Genomic DNA, 15253 nt, shown 5'->3' with positions numbered 1-15253 from the left:
TTTTTTTTTTTTTTTTTTTTAAGTCATATTTGCCCTGCTATCTCTTACCGCTTCCTCATAGTCTTTTACCACGTTTTCCATCACTGTGAGTACGTGCACTGACTCTTCATCATTAAGTTGCCATATTCTCTTCAAGCATTCATTCCATTCCGCTCGGTCGTAAGTGACTTTCCCAAACTTGAGCCATATTCTAAGACTCTCTAGCTCACCTTCACATTGCAAACCCACGTCTCCCTTTTCCTGTACTGCTGTGTGGACTTTGTTTTTTATCTCGGGTTTATTCCTAAGATAGAATAGGATTCGTTCTGTTACATTCGAATATTCATATCGGGGGTCTTTTCTTTTTACCGGTTTTGTAATGGGGTGAGAAGAACCGGTGTTTGAATCTACTGGTAAAGTTCTTTTTCAAATTCCTTCATTATCCCTGAGTATCTCTTTTCCAGATCTACTCGTGTCAGCGATTTCAATGTGTCGCATAAGTGTTGTTTTTCTTCCTCTGTTAAGTCCAGGTGACCGTCCAGTTGCTGGGGCTCGACCTTGGTTATATCCTTTACATAGAGTTCTCCCCATATGAGTCTATTGCTCCTCTTAAGGTCTCATCAGTGAGTAGCTAGGCCTAGAATATCAAAGTTTAAGTGAAAAGAACTTACATACTTTTGCTATACGACTGCCAGAAAGGTGTGTCACTATATTATCTTATAACATATTATAACTAAGAAGAAAAGCCAAAACGGCTACTTACTCTTGTGTTAGTCTTACACGGTTGTGTTGGTTCTGCTTGTAGTATTGTACCTTGTTAAGATGGCTAGATGTGAGTGGGTACCCACTACCTGGGCATCAATAACAGATACTTATTTTTCTTTCTATATTATCAAATCTGGTTACCTTATGCCTACCTCTGTACGGAATGGAGGTTCTACCAAAGTCTCCCAATCTTTATTTCTTAAACGGTTGTTTAATATGGAGACCACGGCATCATGCCTCCGTACACCGATTCCATGTGTTCTAAAATAACATTGAGAGATAATTTCACTGTAGCCGAAGTTAATGTAGCTGAAGTTAGCCCTACAGTTAATGTCACCTCTGCCCCACCTATATATTTAACATCAAAGCATCCTCCTGTACCTCCTTAAATTATAACTACTGACTTACAACTAAAGAATAGACTGTACTGTGCGATATATTGCATCATTCACGCCGTACAATGGGAGGGACTTATGGGGTATTATGGGAGAATGCTATAATACATAGTATTATACATGTCCGTAAGGATATGTGCTTTGCATTCTGGGATACTAAGGCAAGTGATGTGAAGTCATTAGCCTATATATACGAGTTGCGCAGTCGTGAAGTCACTTCAGGCGCAAATTTTGTTTGCTAAACCAAGTTTATAATTTTTTGGCATCTTTAATTTATAATTCAATAGGGAAAGTCGTCTGTAATTCTCGTATTCCTTTTTATTTAGTTTTTTATAGACGATTACCATGATAACTCTTCTCCAATCATTTTGAATTCGGCATTCTGAATTATTATTATTATTAAGAGAGACCTCCAGGAACTCATCGAGGGAGGCCATACTATTCGCACCAGCTCTCTCATACCTGTTCTTGAATTCATTCACGCTACTTGCACACACAACATCCAACGGCATTATGTAGTGCAGCCACTGTAAAACTTTTATACCTCCATGTTTGAACATTTTGTTTCATTTCCACAGTTCACAGCTTTGATAGTTTTTTTTTTTCTTTCTGAAGTACTGATATGCTCCTGATTGCATTCCTCTTGATATTTTTAATCACCATTCTGTCACTTTTTGTGTTATTTTGCAATTTCAAATTTCTATTCTGCTGTTTAAATATGGATAGCATTTTCTTTATCATCAGCTGCCTTCTTTAAGAACTCGAAAAATTTCTTCGCATCTTCCTTAGTAAAGTCTTCTGTGGTCCACAGACACAAAAATATTTCATTGTTCAATTCCTCATTTTGATGTTTGCCCTTGAAATTTACTGCTACTCAAAAAGTTGATTTTCCTATTGTATTGAATGCTCCTCCTTCCTTTACCCGATCTCTATTGCTGAATATAATATCGTATAAATTATACTCGACAAGATATTATATTATTGTGTAATCCTTTACTTTGTAAGCAAGTGAACAAAATGTATACAAATATAAGTTATTTAGCCCAGTGTGTCTCTCCTGTTTTATTAGTCTTTGTTTTGAATGTATCGCCAATTATGCCGACGTAATATTTCTCCAGTTCTTTTGTCAGTTTCACCCTTTTTCCCGTTAACATTTTTTTCATCCTCTTTAATTCTGCTCATGGAGATTGAGAAGCCTTTTCACTGCTCTTCCTGGTGACCTTGCAAAAAAAAACAAAAAAAAAACACCGTAGGTGTTTTGTTCCAAATGACCAGTCCATCTTAGTTTCTCAGGTGGATACTTACTAACCGGGATGCATTCCCCACGAAAATGAATTGGACATTAGGTCAGAAGTTCCGGTCAATTCTCCACATTTCCTAAAGGGAAATGTGGCATTTATACATCAGAATTTGAAAATGTCAAATTATGATATGAAAACCATTAAAGATATTAATTGAAGTTTTTCAAAACTCGTATATTCTTATAGATTAAGGGAAAGAAAAAAAAATCTATCTAAAAATGAAATCATACCTCGGCAGCATATTGCTGTCGTGGTGAAAAAAACCATAAGGGAGGAGGGGGGGGGGGTTACAAAATTTTGCAGAGATAGCGAAATGCAAATTCGTATAATGGATAAACATACGAACTTATACATTTCCAAACAAGACCAGAGAATTATAAATTTAATTGAAAAACAAATTTTCCTGAGACCAAAATGAAAGTTAATTTCTTTGCTGTTTATTTATTTTTTCTTCCTCATTTTTATACTTGTAATGAATTGATGTAGCTTTTATGGGGATCTACCTATGATATAAATATATTTTTTCTTTTTAATAACTTTTATAGATTGCGGAGTGTGTAATTTTAGCAGCAGATTGTGGGTTCGAATCTCACTATGACATGAATGTTTGCAAAAGTTGGATAACGTACGTGATTTTCACTATTATGTGTGATGCCATTATTCTACACCAATCTTTCATACAGATATGTTGGATATAAGATAGGCGTTATATTGGCGGGATTTATACTGCAAGAAACTGACCAGTCTAGGGATCTTGGAGTTTTAGTACATAGAAAGTTGAAGTTCAGAGGTCATACAGCAAAAATTGCGAATACAAATCAGAGGATTATTGAACTACTGAAATGAGCACTTACATGTAAGAATAAGGAAGTCATTTTGCCTCTTTACAAGCTTTGATGCCACCACTTGCACTTCTTGTGGAAACTGAGAATGAATGCAGTCAAGGAAGGGGGTGAGAGCTAGACTTTTTCTCTCATAGAGCAGTGCGTGACCGCAAGTCATACCTTTTGGAGGTTGTGAATGAATTCAAGAGAATGTGTGACTTGTGGTGTGAGTGATACATATGACCTCTCTCTCGATCAATCCGACTTCCTGGAGGTCTGTTGTAATAATATAGTAGTTGGCCACATAATCAGAACGAAAGACCTTAGAACTAGATTCATCAAGTAATTTTTCCAGTAATATAAGTCTTGCATCCAAGGCAATTGTGTGGGTTGAAATACTTGTTTCAGCCTTGCTTCGGTGAACGATTTTTAATTTCTTTTGCAAGCTTTCTACATATAAATGAGCTACAAACAGCTGCGTAGACGAAATGCCGTAAACAGACCTCGGAAGAGAGGAAGACTCAAAATTTGGACATGCGACAAAAAATTACACATTTCATTAAATGTTTTCATTAGTATGTGTGCACTTTGTCTTCGTATTCTGCTTAAGAATAAAAGAAAAGAAGGCAACGAGTGATGGGTTTTTGCATATACAAACTTTGTACATCAAAGAGTCTGTAAATGGCTACAAACAAATAAATGAAACCATTCTCGCCGACAGAATACCTTTCTCTAATATTTATCCTCAAAAGCATAATTATGGTTTGCGGATAAATAGTTGATGCCCAACAGAATTACTAATTTAACGATGGAGATGAAAGCGCTAGAGACTGTGAATATTCTACAGAGTTTCCTCCATATTACAGGAAACGAATAATGTATTTCGAAAGGCTCATAATGATGAAACTGATTTCATAAAACTGACTTTATCGAGCTCACGGATTTATTTTCTCGTGGTTAACAAGTTGGTTTCTTTGGTTGCGATTCTACTGTGTTGTTAAATTGCAAAAGATCTAACAATAAAAACAACAATGCTGAAAACAAACATACAATATAAAGGCGATTAGTATGGTCATGGCTGAAATATAATGCGATTTAAAAAAATAAAGGAAGGTGTCTGCAACTCACGTGATGCAAACAGGTTCATATACTCCGAAAGAGTGATTGAATATATAAGGAAGTACTCCTTTCAGACTCTCCGTTCAACTCCTCTTTTATCGATGTCTCCTGTTGTCTTATTTATTTGAACTAATAATACAGGAAAATAAAATTTCGCTTTTTTTATTTTATTCACTTTCAGCTCCTTGAAGAGTCGCATATGATGTAAAATGGTTAGCATAAAGTTAAAATTTAAAGAAATTAATATGCAAACCCCTGATTAGATTGAAATTTCCATATGCCGCTTCTCATAATAATCACTTCTCTTAGCACTAGATGGCAGCTCTGATTGAACTTTCAACATACGACACCGAAATATCCTTGAAGCGAAATAACGTTTGCGTCTCTTTGTGGTAGAGAAAAGATGTACCCATTGGATCATCCAAATACCTACGTTTAAAATAAGTAATTCTGGCCCATAAATATGTATTGGTCTGGGATGGAAAGGATAGTCAGGTTTTGTGATGCAAGAACAATTTTTTTCTACCGTGTTTCAAAATTCAAATATTGCAAATTGTAGATTTAGCGGATTACACTAAAGTCTACTTTGTTTCTACCCCACTAGATGTCGCTATGTTTTGCCATTATTCATTGGGTGTAGTGATACTTGGAAACTTTGTAACCTTATAAAATAAAATCTAAATAGATCAAACCTTCTTTGATTTCTGAAAATTGAAACTATTCTGTGTGGCTAATTTTCATTTTCCCCAAATCATTTAGACTCACAGCGAATGATTCTCCGTGTATGGGGACAGGAAGGGGGGAGGAGGAGGAGGAGAATAAAATTTTAAACTTGTACAAATTGCATTTTCACTATTTGTTTAGATTTTGGTTTTAGTTCCAAAATAAAGCTGGACATAAGGGTGACGTTTTGAAGTGGAAATTTTAAAATATAATAATTAACTGTAATTATTTAAATACGAATTATGATGTATCAGCAAAAAAAAACACAATTCTTCATCTCCTTAAAATTTTATAGCTATTCTAATAAAAAGGGCTCGACATATACGTTCTTCCAGTTGCCTGTGGCGAGTAACTGCAGACCAGACAAAATAGAATATTTTTTATTTAATAAAAAAATTTCTAAACAATTTTAATTTGAAGATAAGAACCATCACCTGAAATCCGCATTTACAGCTATTAATTTATGTTCCTACATTGCTCATTAGATGTCGCTAGTGACCATTGTCAGAGATCAGTTTAAATCTGAGATATTTAAATAACATGAACTACTGCAGAAATAACAAAATAAAACTATTTATGCACAATATTAGCTAATTTTAAAGTAAGCAGTGTTTTAATTAGTATTAAAAGATTTTAATCCTTCCCTACGTAACAGTGGATTCTCTTGGCAGGAGGTTTTGCTAATGTGAGACTGCGGGTTGCCATTTCTTTGAAATATAAATAGTAACAACAGGTTAGCTCTGTTATGTCAGCACAGCAGTTGCCGAAAGAAATGGAAGTTTTGAAAATTAAACAAAATAAAGTAGCAATTTGTTTCCATACTTTCATTGCTACCTCGCCCTCATAAAAGAGAATTAAATACTGTACAGACCGTTTTCTAATGAAATAAAAGCGTCTAAGAAACATGAAATACTTTTATATCGAGGTTTTTCCATAACGCGAGTTCAAATGTTAATTTATTTCAGTTGTGTGCATGCGCATAAAGGAAGAAAAAAATTATTGCAAACTTAATGACAGTTTTTTTAATATCTATTCCTTTTTAACTTTCTCCATTTTTTATCTGTGAGACATAGATAAATGTCTTTATTAATAAAGTTTTAAATATAACTTCAAACAGACACGCAAACCATAAATACTCATGATAAAAATGCACTATAAAGGTAATTGAATGCAAAACATAACGCCAGATGGCAGCACTAGACCCAAGATAAAATGCTTCACTTTTGTTTTTGTTTGGAGTGGCATTCAGCACAAACTTTCTTTCCTTGTTGCCATTTAGCTTTGAGGTACTGCTAATAATAGGTATAACATTGGAAGGGACGCGGGGGAAAGCACAGAAAAGAAAATAGCATTGTAATCTAGTAAAGCAGTATCAGGGGAACATTCTAGCGGACTCGGAATAGCAGGGAAGCCTTTCAGTGTGCAGTAGACAGGGGTAAGCACAAATTAACTTTACCATATTCCTTACTTAGCCTTTTTTGCACAGTAAGGATTCGGTTAAGTATTTCTCCTTCTATCTCTTGACCTAACCTCGTTCGCGTCGCATTTTCTTTTCTCTCTGTCTGTCTCATCTGTTTTATCTTTTCTGCTTGTCTCAGATAAGAGCCCTCGACTTCTATTGTTCAAGGTTACCTTACCGGATTCTTCTAATTATTCAAACTTGCTAATCTCCGTTTTCTTTTATTAATAACTTCGACTAGCCTTTTACACTTTGTTTAGCAGCTACTGTACCGCCGAGTCATAATTTATCAACAAATAACTGAGATATCCATGATTGCGAAATTCCCCCCCCCCCCCCCGACTCGCCTTCTTGCAGATTGATCAGTTCACTCAGCTAACGTGTCAATAATCTTAAAGGATTTTAGAATCATTATGACCTCCCACTCCAGAATACCTAGTTTAGTCTTAAAACGACGATATATAATAAATATATTTTCTTAATATAATAGTTTATCTAAAATGACAATTAATAGTTCAAACAATATCAGAATCTATTTTTGAGACATTAACGTCAAAGTATTGTTACCGAATGACACAATAATGTTTACGATGCAAAGACTCTTTAGTGTATTTATTTCAGCTTCGATTGTTATTTCATGCTCGCTACCTGGTGGAAGAAATAACAATTAAATCGAATATCTCCTCTCTCGTGTTTAATTAATATCAATGAATTGTAAGAAAATAAGTATCAATGAAAATTATGTATAAATGAAAATTATAAATAGCAAAATTATGCAATGAAATGAATCAAGTTTATTACTAATTAATATATGTGATTTATATAATATTTTAATTATATTATTTGATAAACATAGAACACCTTTTTAAGATTTTGTATACCTATTAGCTAAAATAAACCCGAACAGCAAAAATCAACATTGGATTGGAACGAGGTCGACCGTGAGATGCGGTGAGTAATACAACATTCAGACTACAACATTGCCATCCCTTGAAGTGGATGGCAATGTTGTAGTCTGAAGTTCTAACTGAGGCTCGGCTATTGCTGTTACCTTCGTGCCATGATCAGAGCTTTCATAGCTCAATGACACCTTATCCCTACACTGTCCTCTGCAGATAACGGGGAAGATGAAAAGCATTCTTGCTTCACCCCTTTAAGCCAGTCCTTATAAGGACTATATAAGAACAACATTGAGGCGTTTCCCGAGTTCTCTAAGGGCTGCACCACTCGGGCCAGATCCTTCCCTCATTTTTCTATATTTCTATACATTGGTTGGTTCTCTTGTTTTAAATCTGTGATTATGATTATATATTGGAGTGAAAAGCCTAACGACCGTTTAAGCCACCATCTTAGGGGGCCATTTAGCTAAATTGGTTCGTTGAGTCCTCTTTATATCCTTCTACTATTATACTGAACTTTATTTTTCTTCCTATAAAGGATTTGGACACCTTTTAAGATTTTTTATAGGCACAGACTTATTTTTCGGGATTTGTTATGTTATGGATGTAGAACTGATAACCATTTAAGTCAATTTAAAATAAATGATCCTTTTATGAAATAGTATGATAGTATTTTTGCTTATACTGGCTGAAATTAGTAACACGTAAAGCAGCGAGGTCAGTTTACATTTTAGGTCATTTCCTAATTTTATTTGAAACACGTTTTCATTAAATGTGTAATATTTAAACAAATTAGGACATGCCTCGTTTTGTCATATTTAGTCATAAAATCCGAGTTTGTTATGCAATTGAAGCAGCGAAATATTAGCAAATATTTCTAGTTGTTTATGAGTAGAGATTTTGTTAATTTAATAGCAAATTATGCCCATAATTTAGAGATTATTTGAGAATAGAACTAAATATTGTGATGATAATAATAAATTCTGATCAGCGAAATTTCTTTTGCAATCCAATTATTTATAGGAAAAATAATGAATTATTTTTATCCCTATTTAAAATAGGGATAAAAATATCATACTTTATTTTTAACACTTGCTAACCTTATTTATAATACTTTTGTGCAATTTCATATTTTATTGAGAAATAAATACCAAGTTTATTGTCAATTGCATAACCGACCTGTTGATAGAGCGGGTGACATCTCCGATGTCCACAAGGTCTGATTTCGAATTCTGCTATGGCACGGATGTTTTGAACTGGAAAGTGGTTTGAAGAAAGGATTCACGTTTGGTATCTAAAGATGAATTGTCGCTAACTGTTCAATCAGCTCACGACAGTAAAATGACTTTATGGGTGAGATTGTCAAAAATATAAATTAAAAAAAAAAGACTGCGATCAAAATTAATAAATGCAAACAAAACAAGTAATTAAGATTTATTTAAAATAACAGCGACACACGATTTAACAAAAATTTTAGGTGACAACACGTACCTTCCACCTCTCTGTTTATTATCCTTTTCGCACCATTTCGATCATCTTGACGATGGCGGATGACGTCAGTGATTTATTTTCATTTTGTCTATTTTGAGATTATTTCTGAGAAACAATTTCCTATTCAGGAAGTTAAAGCGGTTTAATTGCAATGAAAAGTTCTTTCCTCTGCACTTAAATAAGTTTATTTTCTACATTCTATAAGAACAAGGAAAAACGTTTCGTCTTCGATATAGTAAAATTTCATCTTTTCCTTTTACGATTTCCAGTTATATTTCGCACTTCAATATTAATAAACTTTTATCTTTCATAATTACCCCCGTCAAGATATTTTAAGCATTCCAATGCAAAGTTTTTAACATATTTCCTTATATCTGAAGACAGCCGATATTTTACTGATTATTAATTGCTAACGAAACCATAAAGATATTCAATGTCAACAAATTGTTTTTATTTTCTTAAAAAATTGCCTTTGTATTCAGGTTTAAATCCTGCATCCAAAAATCACTGAAAATCGTGTTAGTTTCGATCTTGTAACGAATGTTTACGAAGGCAATTATCCACCACCATACAAATTTCCATTTCTCCACGCTCACGTGAGCGAAAAATCTAGCTCTCGTCCCTTTCTTAACCGCACACGGACTTAACTTCCATTGGATGGCCCCGTGTTCCCTCTCCCCACCTTCTATAGAGTACGGAAAAAAATGTCATCAGACAATATCCTTCAGAAGTTTATCGACTTCCTTGTCACTCCTCTTTCTCCTGTTTACCAGCGTCTGTAGTCCACATATTCGCAGTTTGTCCTCGTAATCTAAATCCCATAAGCCAAGTATAATCTTCGTAACTCCTTGCACCCTTATCCTCTTGGAACCCGGGAGACCAAATCTGCGCATACTAATCCGTATGTGGTCCTATCAAGCTTTTACACAAAAAAGGTTCGTTTCAACATCGCAATTATCCCATGAGTTGTATTTGCAGTTCTGGCTATTTGACGTTTGACCTTTCGTTTCCTATCCACCATAACTCCACGATTCTACCAGTAATATATTCTGTTGGAAATCTCATCATATCAACGTGCATGGCTTTACGCTTACTAATCTTGAATTGACAGTCGTTATCATTTCTTCTGTTGTAGAAAATATTTTAATACGATTGAAAATTTCTATTCAGAATATCGTAATAGTTTTAATTTCTAGGTTTCATGAAATACTCCTGAAAAGTGGGATCCATGATCGTGGTTGAAAAGATCTGGGTTCGAATCCAGTCTGCGATTCCAAGAACCTTTTTGAAGGATTTTTCTTCACAGTGTTTCATTCTGTGAACTTACATTCTGTAGAACGCACAATTAATAGATCAACAAATAAATCACAGCGCTCCTAGTCTTAGATATGATGAAAATAGCTTCATTTTATGTATTTTTTTAAATTATCTGGCATACCTAATGTAAAAAAGGAGAGAGGAGAAAAAACACACGTTATATTAATGGATTTTAGGTAAACCTTTTTTTCAACTAATATTAAACTGCAACTGAAGCGGACAGTTTTCAAATCTGTGACGGGGCTGTTTGGCCTTGCGATCCCATTCACAAAGAACTCGTGCGTTTTGCATATTCAGGTTGCAAATCTAAATGATAATGCTTTTACGAATTTCCATATATTTGTTATTTGTGTTTCTAATATTGCTTTTCTCAATATTTTCATTCACATGGGTAGCAATGCCAACTAGCGTAATTATAATGAAAAAAAAAAAAGCTTGTTCATCATAAAAAAAATGGCATTTCTGCATCTTTTTCCAAATAAATTTGATCCCACAGCTTAGAATCTTTTTTTTTTGTGTGTGTGTGTGTGTGTGTGTGTGTGTGTGTGTGTGTGTGTGTGTGTGTGTGTGTGAAATAATGCGAGTTCTTGTGAATCTCGATTTTTCCTTCTCTCTTTATCCTTCTGACCGCACTTTAAACACAACGTAGCTCTTTAGTGTGATTCTTTTTGTTTCCTTTTTATAATGGAACTCGGAATGACATCGATTTTTACAGAACCACAGAAACAACTTCTCTTCTCTCCACTTTATATGCAAATTATAGAACACTTTTATGTTTGCGATGTTATCATTGATGAAGATCACAAGATTTTCATCTTTGTCATTAATGAAGATCACAAGATCTTCATCAGTGATAAAGCCCTCATCTTTTTGTTCTTCATTATGTTTCTTGTACCGAGAATTTACTTTTTTGATTTAATTGTTTAAAAGTACATCCGATCATCATATTTTAGATTTTATTTTCACTGTTGGTAATTAAAAATTCTACTTTTGCTTTACTTTCCATTTTTTCGGCATAAAGATAATTCCACATTCTTTTTTATGTTGCATGCAAAAATTGATGCCCGTCTTCCTTGGGATTCCCATTTAATATTGTTGGCTGCAGCATAGTCGTTCATTTTTCATTGTCTCCTTTTTTCATCCATCTTCATTGCATTATTTCATCTAACTTCATTGCGATGTTCGTGTCATGTTTCTTAGCTAAACGTTTTATCCTATTTTCTGTCACACGCTTTATTTCTTTTTATTTATTTATTATGGTTGGTTTATATACGGATGTATTGAATGGAATTTGGCTGATCAGTGATGTTTAACCAACTTTGAATTATTTTGAATTTGGCTAATCAGTTTTTGAATGAATTTTGGATAATCAGTGATGCACTGTATAAAATGAATAAATTCTTTCATTAGCTTAATCAGTAGTAAGGACTGCATGTTTGAAATAACGTACTCAAAGGGCAAATGATCTCCATTATAAAACCCACTCAGACCCGAGAAAAAAAATCACATAACTGTTACCTTGCAGCATAAACCAGAAATATGATCGCATTACATGTGATCATATTTCCGGTTTTCTAAATATTTTAACTGTTTTTCCACTTGTTTGTATGCTTTGATTATAAGTAACATTCTGCCGGCCTACACTCACAGGAAGTTAAATGTAACTGTCTTCGCCTTGGCAGATAATTCAATAAATAAAAATAGTTAAACTAATACATCGCTAGTCCCTAAGCACGTGGTCTCAGAAGTCTTGTTTGCAGTGGTTTCAGTTGCAATACTAATACTGGTACCTCTAGTTCAGCGCTTCCCAAACTGGTGGCCGTAGGTTTTGTTGAGGGGATCCGTGAAATAATGAAAACAAATTAAAAATGTTTTAAGGCTAAGTAGATTTTTTTATCTTAAAAGTAGTAGTAGTATTTAATTTTTATTATTTATTATTTCTTTTTTGTTATTTTTTATATTTTAATAGAAAAAATCACACATTGGTGCGGGTTCACAAATTTTGCTTCCTGTGTATTTCGGCGCTTAATGAATATTAGTTATTCATTATAATTATAATAATATATGTCTATATTACCATTTTTTTTCGAGGGGGTCTGAAATATTCTAATTTTTCCAAAGGGGACCTTGACATCCAGAAGTTTGGGAAGCACTGCTCTAGTTGCTAGCACGCCTTTAGGCAGTTGTCTACTTTGCCTATTTGAAAATTCACTTCTGCCGTGAAGTGTAAATCCGGTTGCTATGGCAACACGTTTGTAACTTCCCAGGCTTTATAAATGTAGCTATTCCAATGAAAAATTATTTACACACGGTATTCAGTTGTGACGCAGCTTGTGTATATTCCCCCCCCCCCCTCTTAATTCCACTCCAGCCTGGAAAAATCGCGCCTTGGGGATGGGGGGGGGGTGAATAGTCACGTGTGAGTTGCTGGTAAATAGAATAATTACGCTGATTCGATTATAAATTTTAATAAGCACGGATGTACGTGGACGCAAATACTGCACTCATCTAATTTTGCTTTCGCATCTGTGGATTTACAAATTAAGTCAATGAAGAAAGGGATGGATGAAATATTTTGCGTCTTTTAAAACGTTGCTCATGCGCAGTTGTTTTCAAAAATTCGACAGTTTTTAAATTTAAATTTTTGGCATCTGATAAAAAGTACTAGAAAATAAATAGAACAAATAAATTGAAAAAAAAAATGTTTTGTTCATTTTCTAGTATGTTACACAGTTATAATTACTATTAACATAATTTATTTTTCATAACACTTAATTATTCCTATATAATGATTCTACGAAGTTTTTAATTCTACTTAAAAAAAAAAATAATCTTTGAAATTGGAAAGTGAAATACTTGAACTGAAATATAACAAATACTAAATTTTTATTTTAAATGTCGAAAACATTTAAGATGAAAGCTCGAGATTGTAAGTTAGAAATATTGGAATAATCACTTAGACGAAATAAAAATTAATTGCGCATTTTTTCCCGTCAAAGTAATTATTCTGACACTTAAGTGTTTGAAGGCTAACAATCAAGTGTTATAAAATTAGCTCATTAAATGTGCCAGCACGTTGATGTACGTGAATGGTTTTACGTCATTGCCATGAAAATGTGTTCGAAAAGAATGTAGCTGTTTTTGAGCAATATCATTGGTCATGAGTTTTTATTATTTATGCTTTAAACTCTCTCTTTTCACTAACGGAGAAGCTTTGAGAACTTGAATTCAAAACAACATTAGTGGTTTTGCTAAACGGGACAGTTTGAAACTTCAGGTGCTCTTAAAAGTATTCAATGCCATCCCTGTTATAAGAATTTGTTTAAAACTATGGGGGCAGGTAAGAGGATTTTAGGTTTGATCAGCATTTATACTTATTCATTCCTGCGCATGCTGACGAGCTTTTGCAGTCGTTCGAATGAATTAGTCGGCAGTCAGTCAGTTCTGCGTAACTCGCGGAATATTTTTGCTCGGGTTGTCCAGATGAAAGCTCAGAATTCGTTGATTGTTGTTTCTAAACAGCTTTTCCCTCGAGAAAATCTGTAATGCTATTTATAGGCTGCTAATATTTGTGGATAGTAATTGCTTTACTAATTGTTATAAGGAGACTTTCGTAGAATAATTAGTAACTGATTTTCTTGATTGTATGGAATTAATTAGTAAAAATAATATGAAATTAACTTATGAATTAGGATTTATAAAATCAATCGTAAATTGTATAAGGGTATATTAGTATTATGCATACAACTGTAATGTTTGATTTAAAAAACGCAAAGATTATTTTTTATTAAAAAAACACGAAAGTAAATAAGTGTGTATGATTAATTGTCCTTCCCGTATTTATCAACATAAATCTCAGAACTTCATTTTGTGCTGGAGAACTGCGCTTCCAGTAGTTCATCCATAGTCTATTATACACGTAACATGATGCAGAGCAACTGCATGGCTTGATTCGCTTTGTTTTGCGGTTTTATTCTACAGATAGATTCCAGTCAGTCTAAAGATGCATTAAAATCACTTCTAATTTTAATTCATAGAAAAATAAATTCTATGAACTAAAATTAGATTTTTAGCTAAAATTAAATGCTTAGCTTCGTTTGCGCAAATTTGCTCCAGAGACGAGAATGCCTCGCGCTCTTTGATTAAACCATAAACTCATAGCTTCGTACAATTTCTGGTAAGTTGAATTTTTCATGGACTTACTGTCGAAAACTCCAACAAATCAAATCGGTTTTTCTCTTTATTTTTTAAAAATATCTCGCGTGATTTGTTTCTCAGCATTATATTCTTCCATTAAACTTGCCACTTAAGTATGTTTATACTCGTAGAAATCACTTAAATTTTTATTGAGCTAAAAAAAATCCCTTTTATACATCGTGAAAAAGTTAGTAAAAGGTGGAGATGAACCGTAAAAATGTCAGGTTACTAAATACTGGGAAAAAATATAAAAAAAAAAAAACGAAGAAAGAAGAATATTATTACTCGAACATTACTGGTAGAATATGAGAAACTAAACTAGGAAAAAAATACTCGAATTTCTAAGTACATATTCAAACCCAAAATAATACCTCCTTTATTTTGTTCCTGCTTTAAAAAAATCATGAAATTATGTTTTCAAATCTGACACATTCCTTTATTATCCAAGCAGCGGCTCCGGCTGTTCGGAGCGAAAAGAATTGCTTCGGCTGTCATTAGGAATACAACTACCTGCGATTTGCAATTCTGTCAGTGAGGCACTAAAAATCAGTTTGCTAAATTGAATTATTTATGTTTAATAGCAGAACATTTTCAGTTCCTGATGTGTATCGTTAAGGAATGTGTGGGATACCATGAGAATTAACTTCCTATCAACATTTTCCCCAAATTAGTGTTATTTATCACGTCTACAGTATTATGGGATCTTATGTTTTGGTCCTCTGCGTACTAAGGCGTTGGTCTCACTTTCGATTTCTCCTACCCTCAAACACCTGTTTCGCTGACT

At 33.8% G+C, this 15253-nt stretch overlaps 1 protein-coding gene across 4 annotated transcripts in view; it reads left to right on the top strand.

The window, feature by feature from the left end:
- Positions 1-15253, top strand: part of Pka-C1 (Protein kinase, cAMP-dependent, catalytic subunit 1) — a 545341-nt gene that overhangs the window by 38461 nt on the left and 491627 nt on the right. The window contains exon 1 of one of the 4 annotated variants that reach the window (XM_090410259.1): positions 6392-6541. The exons of the other annotated variants lie outside the window; for them this stretch is intronic. The gene's annotated coding sequence lies outside the window, so the exon portion shown is untranslated. Of the gene's footprint in view, positions 1-6391; positions 6542-15253 lie in introns of those variants that run through there. 4 annotated transcript variants of the gene reach the window in all.

The sequence above is a fragment of the Typopeltis vanoorti genome, chromosome 20 (assembly GCF_054136105.1).
Source record: "Typopeltis vanoorti isolate ZY-2024b chromosome 20, IOZ_Tvanoo_1.0, whole genome shotgun sequence".
Taxonomy (NCBI): domain Eukaryota; kingdom Metazoa; phylum Arthropoda; class Arachnida; order Uropygi; family Thelyphonidae; genus Typopeltis; species Typopeltis vanoorti.
This window is presented reverse-complemented; position numbering and strand designations above follow the sequence as displayed.